At 42.2% G+C, this 14,183-nt stretch overlaps 1 long non-coding RNA gene across 1 annotated transcript; it reads left to right on the forward strand.

The window, feature by feature from the left end:
• The first annotated feature begins 9,289 nt into the window (after window positions 1-9,289).
• Window positions 9,290-13,226, forward strand: LOC125516875. The gene is made up of 6 exons (XR_007287401.1): window positions 9,290-9,632; window positions 10,842-10,926; window positions 11,009-11,105; window positions 11,244-11,417; window positions 12,051-12,157; window positions 12,821-13,226. It is a non-coding gene; the product is annotated as an uncharacterized LOC125516875 (long non-coding RNA).
• The last annotated feature ends 957 nt before the right edge of the window (window positions 13,227-14,183 follow it).

Raw genomic sequence — 14,183 nt, forward strand, 5'->3', positions numbered from 1 at the left:
AAAGTACCCCCACCGATTTGAGGAGGTTCTTTCGGTTCAGGGGTACCACGGGCATTTCACGTGTCGGGATTTCACAGGAGGTGGGAGTTTTCGCGTTTTGTAATTTCGGAATAGCAAGGCGCGGGTTGAGATGGAGGGATTTGTCGGAGAACAACGAGACAAAGATATATCTTAAATATTTCGGGCTAACAAGGCGCGGGTTGAAGAGGCGGGAGTTTCACAGCACGATAGACAGAGACGTTAGCTTGAATTTTCAGCATAACAAGGCGCGGCTTGAAATTTCGGAAGAACAAGCTTAACGTGTACCCAAAAAAAGACAGTTTGCACCTCAACACGCACAACACACACACAAACACCATTTAGACTAGAGTAAGGTACACTTGCATTGCACGCATGAGATTTGGCAACCAAATTATGAATAAATACCACATTATAGCATGCAAGCTTTGAGTCATATATGCATGATGTAGATGTTCGTTTAATTCTTACAGTTCATTTCATTCAAAATCATCTAGTTTTTATAAGAAAGCTAATCTATTTTAAGATTCATGGAATTGTGTGTTGTAAGACATACAGTAAAAACAAATAATGGCAAATCATGTAGAAAAACATTTGGGCAATTCTGATATGGAAGATTCTAGAACAAATAAGAAGTGCTTGTGTTTTGATGTTTGTGCATTATGCTTAAGTTCAACCATGGAGTCTTCTAGATTATACATGTGGCGAAACCTGGTGGAATCTAGATGATATCCAATGGCCAGTAGTGCTCAAATTTGCCATCTTTGGACCATCGGATTCGCCTCATCCAATGACCATCTTTCAAAGTTAAAGTTACCCACACACAATATAAAAAATATAAAAAATAATATATATATATAGGGGTATAGATATAGATATGTGATGCGAAAGCCGCCCATCATCTCCAATTAGAATAGTGTGTCCATGCACGGATGCGACGTGGCTAAATGATGTCTGCCATCGGTATGTCAAATTCAAATCAGTATGACCTTGTTCAATGTGTATACGTTACAACATGCTCGTTTCCAAACCACACCGCGCAGATCTCCGTTATATTCATGCATGCATGGGTTTCAAACATCAGGATCTCTTATTCAAATATTTGAATTCAACTTTACATTGATTATGACCTCACCTATTCTTTTACACCCACACAGTAGTCTTCTGTTTATAATTGTACCACTAACTTTCTCTCGTGCATGCATGCACACATACTACTAGTCGGCATTATCCATCACACGCATGCAATCATTTTCTTCAGGTCGGTCTCCCATGAAGGCACACACCCACACACATCCTCCTCTCCATCATATCGGGCATTCTTTATCTCTCACGCGTGCATGCGCAACGATCGATGTTCCTCTATGTATGTGTGTATATAGCTACACTAGTAGAAAACAGGGCTTTCATTCGGCCAGAAAAGAGCATTAATCCCAGTTGTGTTACGAACCGGGACTAATGTGAGCATTAGTCCCGGTTCGAGCGGCGAGGGCACCGTGCAGGCATTACTCCCGGTTCAAATGGGACCTTTAGTCCCGGTTGGTGCCACGAACCGGTACTAAAGGGTGCGATGCCCATTAGTACTGGTTCGTGGCACGAACCGGTACTAATGGGGTTGAGACCTTTAGTACCGGTTCGTGCCACGAACCGGTAATAATGGTGCAATTTTCAAATCCTACCCCCCCCACCCCCGTGTATCGCCTTTTCAGTTTTGTAAAAAGCAAAAGAAAATGATAAAAACTTCAAAAGTTAAAATCCTTCGAGATGTAGTTATGTTACCACATCTACTAGTTAGGAAAATTTAAAAACTTAAATTTGGACATGTTTTGCAAAAAGTGCAGGGAAAATGTAAAACGGCTATAACTTTTGCATATGATGTCAGAAAAAAACGTATAATATATCAAAATGTTCAGCACGAAAATACGCATCCGATTTTGATCGCCTACGGCTTGTTTGCAAAATTCTAGAATCCTCAAATTCTAAAACGAAAAAAAGTTACGCTCAAATTTCAGGTTTTTTTTGAATTTTTGTTAAATCTGGTCAAACTATGGTCAAACTACTTATTCAAAAAGTGTTAGTGTTACTAAATAATTATTCAAGAATATTAGTGTTACTAAATAATTATTTCAGTTTTTTTGAATTTTGGTCAAACTATGGTCAAACTTTGGTCAAACTACTTATTCAAGAAATATTAGTGTTACTAAATAATTATTTCAGTTTTTTGAATTTTGGTCAAATCTGGTCAAACATTGGTCAAATTATGGTCAAACTGTGGTCAAACTACTTATTCAAGAAATATTAGTGTTACTAAATAAATATTGCTTTTTAGAACAATACTTTCAAACTCAAACAGTGAAATGTGTGACTTCATGCTCAAGCTAAATTCCTGAGGTTTAATAGGATTGACATCTTACTATTGTCAGGAAAACAACAAGTGCAGACTTGGAAATGATGGATAATAGGACCCGGAAGTTAAGCGTGCTCAGGTTGGAGTAGTGAGAGGATGGGTGACCGTCCGGGAAGTTAGATGATTTGGAATGATGAGGGGTGATTAGAGATTAGAGGTTAAATTGAGAAGTGATGAGGGGTGATTAGAGATTAGAGGTTAAAATAATTCAGAAATTTGAAAATCAAAAAAAATTCAAAAAAAATTCAAAAAAAATCATAAAATTTCCTTTAGTACCGGTGAGAGGACGGGTGACCGTCCGGGAAGTCAGATGATTTGGAATGATGAGGGGTGATTAGAGATTAGAGGTTAAATTGAGCAGTGATGAGGGGTGATTAGAGATTAGAGGTTAAAATAATTCGGAAATTTGAAAATCAAAAAAAAAATTCAAAAAAATCATAAAATTTCCTTTAGTACCGGTTGGTGTTACCAACCGGGACTAAAGGTGGACCTCCAGGCAACGGCCACGTGGAGGGCCTTTAGTCCCGGTTCGTATAAGAACCAGGACTAAAGGGGGAGGCTTTAGTAACGACCATTTAGTCCCGGTTCCAAAACTGGGACTAAAGGCCCTTATGAACAGGGACTAAAGGCCCTTTTTCTACTAGTGTTAGGTCTTTCATAGTTTTCCACACAAACCGATCAATCGATATATCCAGTGAGGTCTCACCCTCTTTCCCACGTCCACATCGATCAATCTATACCTCTCTATATAGGATTAACATATATAGCTAATACACCCACATTAATTATATATCTAATGTCCCCCTCTCATCATCCATGCCTTCCGCTTCATCTCTCAAACGCGTGCACAATGGCGAAGACAGGGGCAGTAAGGGCCCTGCCCCCCTCCCCCCCTAACATCACTGTATATCGAGGCTAATAAGAATGTGATCATTAGACAATTGCTGCTAAAAATGGTTTAAGTTCATGAATTGACCCTCCTCGTAAAGGATTAGCAATGCTTGGCCCCCTAGCTCATTTATTTTTCATGGCTCCACCACTGCGCGCAACAGCGCACGTGTTCGCCCCCTCTCTCTAAATACCGATCTCGCACTTGTGCATTCCTTCATAGTCTCCCTCCACTCGGCCCCTCGCACCATCTTCTAGCCCCCCACCGGATTTTGCCACATGTACAATCTAGCAGACTCCATGGTTGAACTTAAGCATAATGCACAAACCTCAAAACAAAAGTGGTTCTCTTTTGTTCTAGAATCTTCCGTATCATAACTGCCCAAACTTTTTTTCTAGTTGAATTGCCATTATTTGTTTTTACTTTATGCTTGACAACGCACAATCCATGAATCATAAAATAGATTAAGGGCTTCTTTGATTCAAAGGATTCTCAAAGGAATTTTGGAGGATTCTAATCATTAGGAATTTTTCCTATCTTGGTTGTTTGATTCGTAGGATTGTAAACCATAGGAATTTTTCCATATGATTCATTTGCACTAGATTTCATAGGAAACATCCCATCCACTCAACCCTCTTTGAAAGAATTCTGCGTTTTTTCTATGCACAATCAAACACTCGTACAATCCTATAGGACTCAAGACGATATTCCACTATAATCCCATGTTTTTCCTATTCCCGCGTTCTTAGCTTTTTTTATAAAAACTAATTGATTTTGAATGAGATGAACTATAAGAATAAACGAAGGGCCACATCAGGCATATATGACTCAGAGCTTACATGCTATAGTGTGGTATTTATTCATAATTTGGTTGCAAAATGTGATGCTTGCAATGCACGCGTACCTTACTAGTACTTCGAGTATGTGCAAAACACGTAAATTAGAATACCAATGGCACGCTACACGGTGTCTCTCTTACAGTTCATGAAGCCACGTGGCACATGTGGAGGCGTTGTCACGACCTCCTTGCGTGGATTGATCACAGTGACATGCTGCTGGTTCCAGAAGAATGTACTTGTCCTCCCTGAGCCATACTGGCGGCACATGCACGAAGCGAAGATGTGCACGCATGCCACGCACGCACTCATTCCCTCGCACGCACACGCGGGTACACGGGCGAACGCAATTTTGTACCAAGATCCACCCCATGTGATAATTTGACGCGTGTAAAGTCGTTCACTTCATTGATGGTCAATTAATACAACGCATGGAAATTGAGTGGACGTGAGGGCGGAAGAAAGACATTATTACTCCACTGCGCGCATGCGAGTAGTTAAATCGTTGGTTGCTAGTAGTACTTCCATTGGTCTCCTTCATATTTTGTACCAATTTTTGACAGTAATATAATATCTACGCATTTGAGCAGTGTAGTACTTGAAATTTATGTTCCGCTAAACTCATCGGGAGTCATTTCGGGCCTCGAAATCAAAACCATCAATTAATCTTTACCTTATTCCCATCACATTCGAAAGCCTGCTCACACCTACTAGTACGTACCAAACCTGAACGTGTTCCCACTATGCAGGTATTAGTACTAGTGCTAGTACTTAGGTTATAAAAAGGGGAACTACCTAGCCGAAAATGACTCTACCTTTCCTCCTCATATGTGCTTCTTCTTCGTCCGTTGTTGCCATGGCCGATGAGCAGAGCTCTAGGACAAGAACTACTCGTGACAAGGGAGTGGCAACCAAGGCTGCGGAAAAAAAGAGAGGGCTCGCCGCCACGCAGAGACCTCGAAAGATCTCTCACGGGCAGGCGATGGCTCCCAGGAGCGCCCTAGTCGCGGAGGCGAACATGCCGAGCCGGCGGAGCTGGAGTCGTTATCTCTCGACGGCATGCCCGATCAGCTCAATAAGCACCTCAATAAGCAGAAGGAGTTCATCCAAGGCTTGATGGAGTTGATGAAGGAGAGCCTCGACGACATGCCCGCTGAGCTCAATCAGAAGGGGGAGTTGACCGCCGGCTTGGTGATGCTGCTGAAGAAGAGCATTGCCTCGGAGAAGAAGGCGACCGGCGAAATCCTGCGACTTCAGGAGGACAAGGCGAAGCTCTGCCACGAGATCGACCTGTTGAAGGAGAAGAACGCCGGCTGGAAGAAGCTGCATGAGAATAGTAGTTCCTCGATGAAGATGCTGCAGGCCCTCGTCATGGAACAGAAGGAGGAGTTGGCGAAGCTCCGCATCGAGCACCCGGCTGCTGTCAAGGTACATAATGCAGCCGTGGAACAGATGATGAAGGCTCGCATCGAGAAATCCGTGTCATGGAAAGAATGTAGAAGATGGCGGAGGAGACGCACAAGGAGATGGAGGTCGTGGAGGAGATGAAGAAGCAGTTACGACTCCGCGGCGAATTAGATCATTTGGGGTGATAATCTCCCTTCTTCTTTTGCTCCTATGTTTCATCTTTTGCTTCGGGTGTTTCGTCGCACGTGTCACGTTCTCTACGAGGCATGAATAGAACAATGGTTTTTTTGAGGGAATGAATAGAATAATGCTAACAATGAGATGACTAGCAAATTAGATCATTTTTTATCGCCATATGGCACTGGGCTGCCGTGTTTCGTGCTCCTCCGTCGTAGTACTACTCCAGTGGAAAACTTGAGTATACCGCACGGTTCTTTGCTCCTCCTTGATCAGGTCATCGGCGCATTTATACGAGCAGTCAAATCACAAGGCCCCGCCTTCCAGCAGTAATGAGCCGTCAAATCACAAAGACCCTCGCCTCTTGTGAAACCGACCAAGCTAGACTGCCACGCCCTCTAGCCCTTAAAAAATGTATACTTTTGTACAGCAGTAGTATCGATGGATTGCGCCATGGAGCAAAACTTGAAATTAAAAAAGGTGGTACATATAGAGAGCCCTCGTCGCCAAATTATGCATATAGTACTATTAAAAAGGCTAGTCGCAATAATGGTGTCCAGCACAACCCACCCCTCAAATAAAACTAAGAGGGTGCTTGGATACGTTTTAGTCCCATGACTAAAAGTAGTGGGACTAAAACATGCTAGCATCACCCATGCTTAGATCCAAATACTAAAAAGGCTAAAATCAAGTTAATGAGCATTTATTATCCTCCAAACCCTCCAATCCAGAACTCGCATGTGTTAAAGGAGAGGAGTTAAATGAGTAGAGAGAGGACTAATCCACATTTTAGTAGGGGTACCCCTGACTAGAAAATTTTAGTCTCAAGACTAGTTTTAGCCCCTCTTTAGTCAGGGGTGCTTGGAACTTTAGCCTCTTAAAGAGACTATTTTTAGTAAGACTAAAATAAGTCCCTTGGATCCAAGCACCCTCTAAGCATCCCGGAATTCTTTGACAAAACTAAGCACCCTGAAATTCTTTGACAACCAAACTGCTGGCTATATGATGTTGGCCATATATATTGTACGTATATAATGTGAAGAAACAAGTGGTAGTACTATACCAAGTAAAAGATGAAATGTAAGAAATACTAGTATGTCAGGACCCCGATTCCAAGTCACATCGATCTAGCCGGTAACACCTCATATCACTTTGCGGCCTCACGCACGGTATTCCCACGGGTGTCACCTTACCATGGCCCGGGACCGTTTGCGCCTTTTGGCTCACGTATATGATAGTGTCGCTAGCATCCATATGACAGAGAACCCGGGCTCACATGACTAGTCGTGAACCCAAAGTGGCACTAACTTACGGGGACAGGCATACATGAATCAACATCAAGCATGTCGGTCAGCAGCGTGCGAATCCGGGCTGTAGCACTGGGCTAACAGGACTCCGGTGAACCGGGCTGTAGTAGGCTAGGCAGGACTCCGGATGTCACCGCGTGACATTTCCCCAAAGGGACAGACACAGGAACGAAGTGAATCACATGCCGGCCAGTCAAGTGTTCCGGAGCAGTAGTGCTGGGCTAGCAGGACTCCGGTGAACCAGGCTGTAGCAGACTACTATGGCTTATGGAAGCACAAGACTACATTTCCCCATAAGAGAGGCCACACATACCAAGCATTTCAATCATACACACAATATGCTCAATATGTGCAATACAACATGGCATCACAACAAAACTCTACGACTCAGAGTAATTATTCATTAGGCTCCGAGGAGCCAAGTATTACAAACATGGGTCTCATGACCCAACATACAGAGCATACAAGCAACAAACACATGCGGAAGCTTAACTTGTCTGAGTACAGACAACTACAAATGAATAAGGCTCAGAAGCCTGACTATCTACAAGACCCTCCCAAGGTACAAGATCGTAGCTGAGGTAACAAGCTAAACATCGAAGTCCACATGGAACTACTAGCGAGACTGACGTCTCTCTGCAAAACATAGAATAAGCAAATGTGAGTACAAATGTACCCAACAAGACTTACATCAGAACTATCTACATATGCATCAGTATCAACAAAGGGGTGCTGGAGTTTAACTGCAGCAAGCCAGCTTTGACTCAGTGGCTAACCTGAACTACGACTGCAAGTAACTCTTCGAGGTGGCGCACACGAGTCCACATATTCACCATATCAATACACCACTATGGATCCGCTCTCGTCTCCCTACGAGAACGCCATCCATAGCACTCACGCTTATCTTGCGCATTTTAGAGTATCCACTTTCACTTCTCTATGAACTATGCAAGGGGTCCAAGTTTCCATATCCGAGGAATCCGGTTATTCGAATAGATAATGATAACACTGCAGGGGTGTACTTCTTCACACACGCTCTCGCCACTTACCACCATGTACACGTCGTGTATCTCGGCAACCTTCAAGCGGAAGCCTTGCGAGGGAGTCGGCCACGACCTGACTAACCAACAAGTCTCTAGTCCAGGTTTATCGCCTATTCGGGTTCCATCCGCAAGGAGATCCGGCCGGGGTGTCGCTCACGGCCCCAAACGATGTGTACAGGGTTCCCAAGCCCACCATCCGGGTTCCACTTGGTACACCGGGCCACTGTGCCTAGTCTGTCCCAAGCCCACCTGTACCGGGTGCCACTTGGTAGACTACTAACACTACCTACAAACACCAGAAACTACTTGCAACTCCTAGACAGAGATCTGGTTGATTAATAAGTCGAGAGGGGCACTTAAGCATTCCAATGCGTGGTAGTAGCTGTTCATGGATCACAAACACAGAACTCAGTTTCTAAGGACGGCTGCAATGAGACAACCCACCATGTACTCCTACATGGCCTCTCACCGCTACCTTTACCAAATCGTGTTCACACACTTAGCTCTCAAAAGTAGGACATGTTCACCACATTCCAATTCATCCCCGATGAATCAGATCTGACTCAACTCTAAATAGTAGCAGGCATGACAAACAAACATGAATGAGTAGGCACATCAGGGCTCAAACAACTCCTACTCATGCTAGTGGGTTTCATCTATTTACTATGCCAATGACATGTCATGCAGAGGAAAGGGGTTCAGCTACCGCAGCATGTAACAATTGAACCGCTATTGTCCTAATGCAGTAAAAGAGAGCAGGAGCGAGAGAGTGGGATTATATCGGAATGGACAAGGGGGGTTTTGCTTGCCTAGCACTTCTGAAGATATTATAGCTCTTCATCGGTGTCATCGATCACGTCGTCGGAAACATCGTCACTACACCACGACACCACAACACCGACATGCATCTGTTGGTATAGGTGTGAATTTCTGACACATTATCTGTTTGGAACAACACCGACACAAAGAACGTGACGGTTGCTCAACATTTTCGATGTTCAGTCTGTCGGTAGTGTTTACTAGTTCACCGACGTATTGTGTGTCGGTAATTGTTTTGACTGCCGTTGGATTAAGTGTCGCCGAAACTTTGCCACAGGAAAAGTGTCGGTGTAGTTTAGCCTGGCCCACTTATTTTCAGCCGCGCGGCACAGCCCAAAGTATCTAGCGGCAAGCGGCGCGCCAAAGCCCAAAAGTATTTCCGTAAGTCTCCTAGTCCCCCCATCCCCACCTCTCTCGCAGCACACATTCAATCTAAACCTAAATCGCCGCCGCCGCCCCCGACCTACCCATAGATTTGCTCGCATCGCCGTCTCTCCCAACACGGCATCCCACCCATGGCCGTCCTCTAGTCCTGCGTGCTGCCCCGTCATCCACGGCCGAGGAGCTGCTGCCCCATCTGCAGCCAAGGCGCCGCCGCCTAGTCCACTGCATAGGAGCTGGCGAGGAGGCAACTGCAGTTCTGGAGTCGCCCCGCCATTCTTCTTCCTCCACCAGCGACCCCTGTCCAGATCGACACCCTTGTCCTGCCCCGACTCCAGGCCACTGCAGGTAAACTGCATAGGAGTTTTGTCATTTGCATCTCGGTGGACGTTAGTTCCCATAAGTTCCAGGCTCTGCTCTTGTTCTGTCTTCTTTAATCTCGTCTCCACATGCATCTTGTCTTTTCATTTATCCAGTGGTGGCCATGCTCATGTGTGAATGTTTATCAGTAACTTCTATACATATTAATTTTCAGAGATCAGATTTTAACTACTCGAGGGTACAGACGTACAGATTTAGAAAGAGAAATGTAACAGAGTTGTGGCACACCTTTTGGGTTAACATTGCTGTTTGAGGATGCTCAAGTGCAGAGCTCCCTAAATTTCAGAGATCTGATTCACCATATTCTGCAATTTGACACAGAACCTCAGTTACTGTCGACAGAAAAAGGATGACGTGCAAGCATGTGTTACTTTCTAGAGAGAGAAAAAACATGTTTCACTTCATTTTCTACATATGAACTAGCACCAAAGATTCAGATTTCTTGTATGTTGGGTAGGATTGTAAATCTGCCTGTGATCCTTTTGTTTTATCTATTTATGCCGCATAAACAGGGACCAAGGGTTAGCCTTACAGTTGTGTGTGATCCATATTAGTGCCTTCGATGTATCTCATGTCCCTGAATTTTCTTTCTTGTACTAGATATCTTCTTGTTCTTTCACTCCTAAATCCTAATCATTAGACTTCTCATTATCTAGGTGCTCATTATTTCTACTTGTTTGTTGTCTCATGGATCACAAGTTTAATGATTATTGAATCAAGAAATCTACTGAATCTGTTAACATAACCTCCATTTACTGTCTTGCTCAAGTCTGTTTGTGGCATGTCATATTTTAACTTATGTTTTAGTCTGCTCAAATGGAGAGCTCCGTAAACTTCAGAAATCAAAATGACAAAATTGTAGGGATAAAAGGGGTAATGGAAAATTGCATTTCTCTAGTCTCAGTTTATTCTTCCTTGGCACCCTACTATTTACGTTTTGTCTATTTGGTATGTATATTTGTAGTGGATGCCCAATTCTCCTATCTATATTTTCATAACTATGTTTCTTAATTATACTACTTACACGAAGTTGCTTGGTGGATAGTGCAGTTTTAACTTGCTGCTTCTTGATAAAAGTTGCTGCCATGTATTTAACTCATCACATAATTTGCCCAGTATGCATATTTTTCCACTATTTTTTATTAAGCATCATGGTCTAATATGTGCTATTTGCAGGAGAAAAGATGGAAGGAACAAGAGGTGGAAGTGAGCTCCCTGCATATGAACAATCAAGAGTTAGGCTCGTAGCAGACATGAATTGGTAAACTCGAGCACCTCTCTTTGAAAGTGATGCATCCGATTAGTTAGTTTTCTAATTACTAGGGAAAATAAATTTGTTGCAGGCTGAAGAACTTGGCTATGACCCACAGAGAGATGAAATATTTGTCAGAGCACATACACATAAAATTGGAGTTCCTACCGCACAAGCAGACACTAATTGTTAGTCACACATACACATCATGTGTTTTTCTTTAGTACAGCCATGCATGTGACTGCATATCAATTGATGAGAAGTATAGACTGCACTGACTTAATTGTAGAACTAAATTAGGTACCTCATTTGCTGTACTTTTTCAGAACAACCTGAAGAAGCAGCTGAACCGCCAACAACACTTGCAATGGAAATTCAATTTCGTCGACAAGATGAACATGTTTCTACTCTACTAGAGCTCACGGAACAAATGCAACGAAAAATTGGAGAGATGCATCAAGTTCTCTTTTCTCAAGGAATCGGAAATGTCGAAATACCAGGTATTATTCTTGTCAACTTTTTTCCATGAGATGACACTGCTATGTTTTGATTGATGCTTGGGTCAGGAAGACAGGTTCAGAATTGGGAAAAGGGTCCACTGTTTGAACTAAACACTATTATTTTTCTTTTGGGAGATCTTTGTATTTTTCTTGAAGGTTTCATGCTTCATAACTAAACACATACAGTTCAGTTTGTAGTGTCACTATAAATAGACAATGCACCAGGCTACTAGATATCTAGTTTCTATCGGAAATAGATAAGAATTGATGGCATGATAAGGTGATACTAAATCTGGGTTATAGCAGAACATAGAATTTTTGGTTTCTATGTTTATATGTGTGCAGCGCAACCCCCATTATCATGCAAACAGTATCAAGTTATGAGGCTTGATCATGGAAGCTAGCAGAAATGTGTGATTTAGTACACAAGCTCTGAATGTTTGCTTGCATATTTGTTCAAATATGGTGAGTGGTTTAGTTCTCCGTTAGTGTGCAATTCCTAGTAACTAAACTGAAGCCTGCTGTCTTTTAAAGATCAGACACAAAAAAAATACTTGACCGTTATTTTCAGGGAAGCATATTTAGTTCAATCCACATATTAGGATTACACCTGACTCCTTTTTTGCATCATAGATTCATGAATACATTCCTGACCTCGCACATCAAATCACCGGTCTGATCTTGTTGTCCAACGACCGAGAGTTCCGAGACGAATGCGTGGCACTCCTCAGGAAACATAGGTGAGAATGAGATGGATCTCGCACTCATTTTTAATTATCTTTTCCCTATAGACATCTACGTATAATATTGGCACTAGGTTAATACAATTTCTATTGTATTCATGTTGTAAAGAATGGCTTCAACATCACAGGATGTGCAATAATAAGAGAAAATTTAGCATCCAGTATACAGAGAAAATTCCATATCAAATGTACTTAAACACACTATATGTTCAAATTTGAACCTGTTTGTCAATGTATTTATTGTTCTGCTTCTGGTGGTGCTTGATTGCACCCCTCTTCTTTTGTCGCTGTTTATCACCCCCTTGATGTAGTCTTTTCCAATCACTATATTTGTGCATCAGCCATCCCTGCTCTTGTGCTTCATTTTTTCTGGTCTTCTCCTACAAATCTTTGAAGTTATAGTAAAAATCTTGTTCCTGATGCCTTTGAACAAATATGATTGTTTAACAACGAGTGCATAATTTGTATAGTAAGCCATGTATGCTAGGAGCTAGCCAAACTTGGGTTGATGTTCTAATAAGGATATCTTATGTAACCAGACTGTTTGCAATACATCTTCTATTTTTGAGATCTTGTCTAGATCTTTGGGTCAAGGGCAACTCGGAAGTTAGAACAAATTCTCATTTCTATAATTGCTCAAACATATAACTTCTTTTGCAGGGACATATGGCAGAAAGTAGGAAGTCCACAAGTTGATCTAAGATGTTCCAGTGATCGCTTTTGTTCATTACATATGGAAGTTGATGTCGGCTTGTGATCGATGGATTGGTCTTTTTCATATAAGGAAGTTGATGCTGGCTTGGTGATTGAAGGATTGGTCTCTTTCATAATTGCTCTCTTAGAAGCTTGCCCCTCATATTTTGGAGCAGGTTGCGTCTTGTATGTAAGACCTATGTATTTCCTTAATGGATGTAGCTAACTTGAGTGAAGAAAACTAATGAATCTTTAATTAATGTTGAATAAATGTATTGGTGAATGGTATGTTGTGATGAATAGAAGAGTAATTGTTTGTATGTATTGTGTACTAAACATGAATTGAATTTTATGAATGTAATTTCACTCAAAATATGGTGCATTTGTATTTGTTCTGAAATGTAGAACCCAGGCAGCAAAAGTGTCGGCATAAGTATTGGACGTTGCATGAACTGTCGGCATAGCACACTGGCAAACAAACTGTTGGCGTACCAATGGACGTCGCACTATGTGTCGGCATAGCACACTGTCAGATTATCTGTCGGCGTAGAATAGTCTGTCGGTATAGAAATGTCTGTCGTCGTAGACCTTGCCAACCCCATCGGATTGTCTGTCGGCATAGATTTATCTGTCGGTAAAGACCTTTCCCGGCAGGACTATAGGCGAAAGCTCCTTTCTGTCGCCAAAGTTCTTTGCCGACACTAAATGTGTAGCCTTAGGTGACCTATGCCGATAGATTGTTTGACGCTGCTTTCAGTGTCATGGTGTAGTGCGTCTACTAAGAGGGAACAACCACCGGCAATAGAGAGAAAACACAATCAATGCAATGCACAATATGATGCATGATCATGACATGACAATATGCTGTGATTTGGGATAATGCAACAGGAAGTCATTTTGGTTGAAGTGGAATTCAAAGCTAGACCAAATTCCAACTCCAAATCTATTATCAAATTTGTCCTAATCATGTTTCATCCTAAACAGTGATGTTAACTTGCTCAAACATGCATGAAAATAGTACAGATGGATAGATTGGATTTTTCTGATCATTTTTCATATATAATTTATTTCATTTGGAGCTATAGATTAATTTCTATGATTTTTCAAAGTTTTGGATATTTTCTGGAATTTAATGATTATTAATAAATCCAAAAAATGTATTACTGCGTCAGCATTGGGTCATGCTGACGTCAGCAGGTCAACAGGAGCCGTCCAGGTCAAACCTGACCAGTGGGGCCCATTGGTCAGTGACTAACTAACTAACTTAAGTTAATTAGAGCCTGGGCCCGCATGTCAGTGTCTAATTTACTTAACTAAGTTAATTAGTACT

Source organism: Triticum urartu, chromosome 6 (genome assembly GCF_003073215.2).
Source record: "Triticum urartu cultivar G1812 chromosome 6, Tu2.1, whole genome shotgun sequence".
Classification (NCBI taxonomy): Eukaryota; Viridiplantae; Streptophyta; class Magnoliopsida; order Poales; family Poaceae; genus Triticum; species Triticum urartu.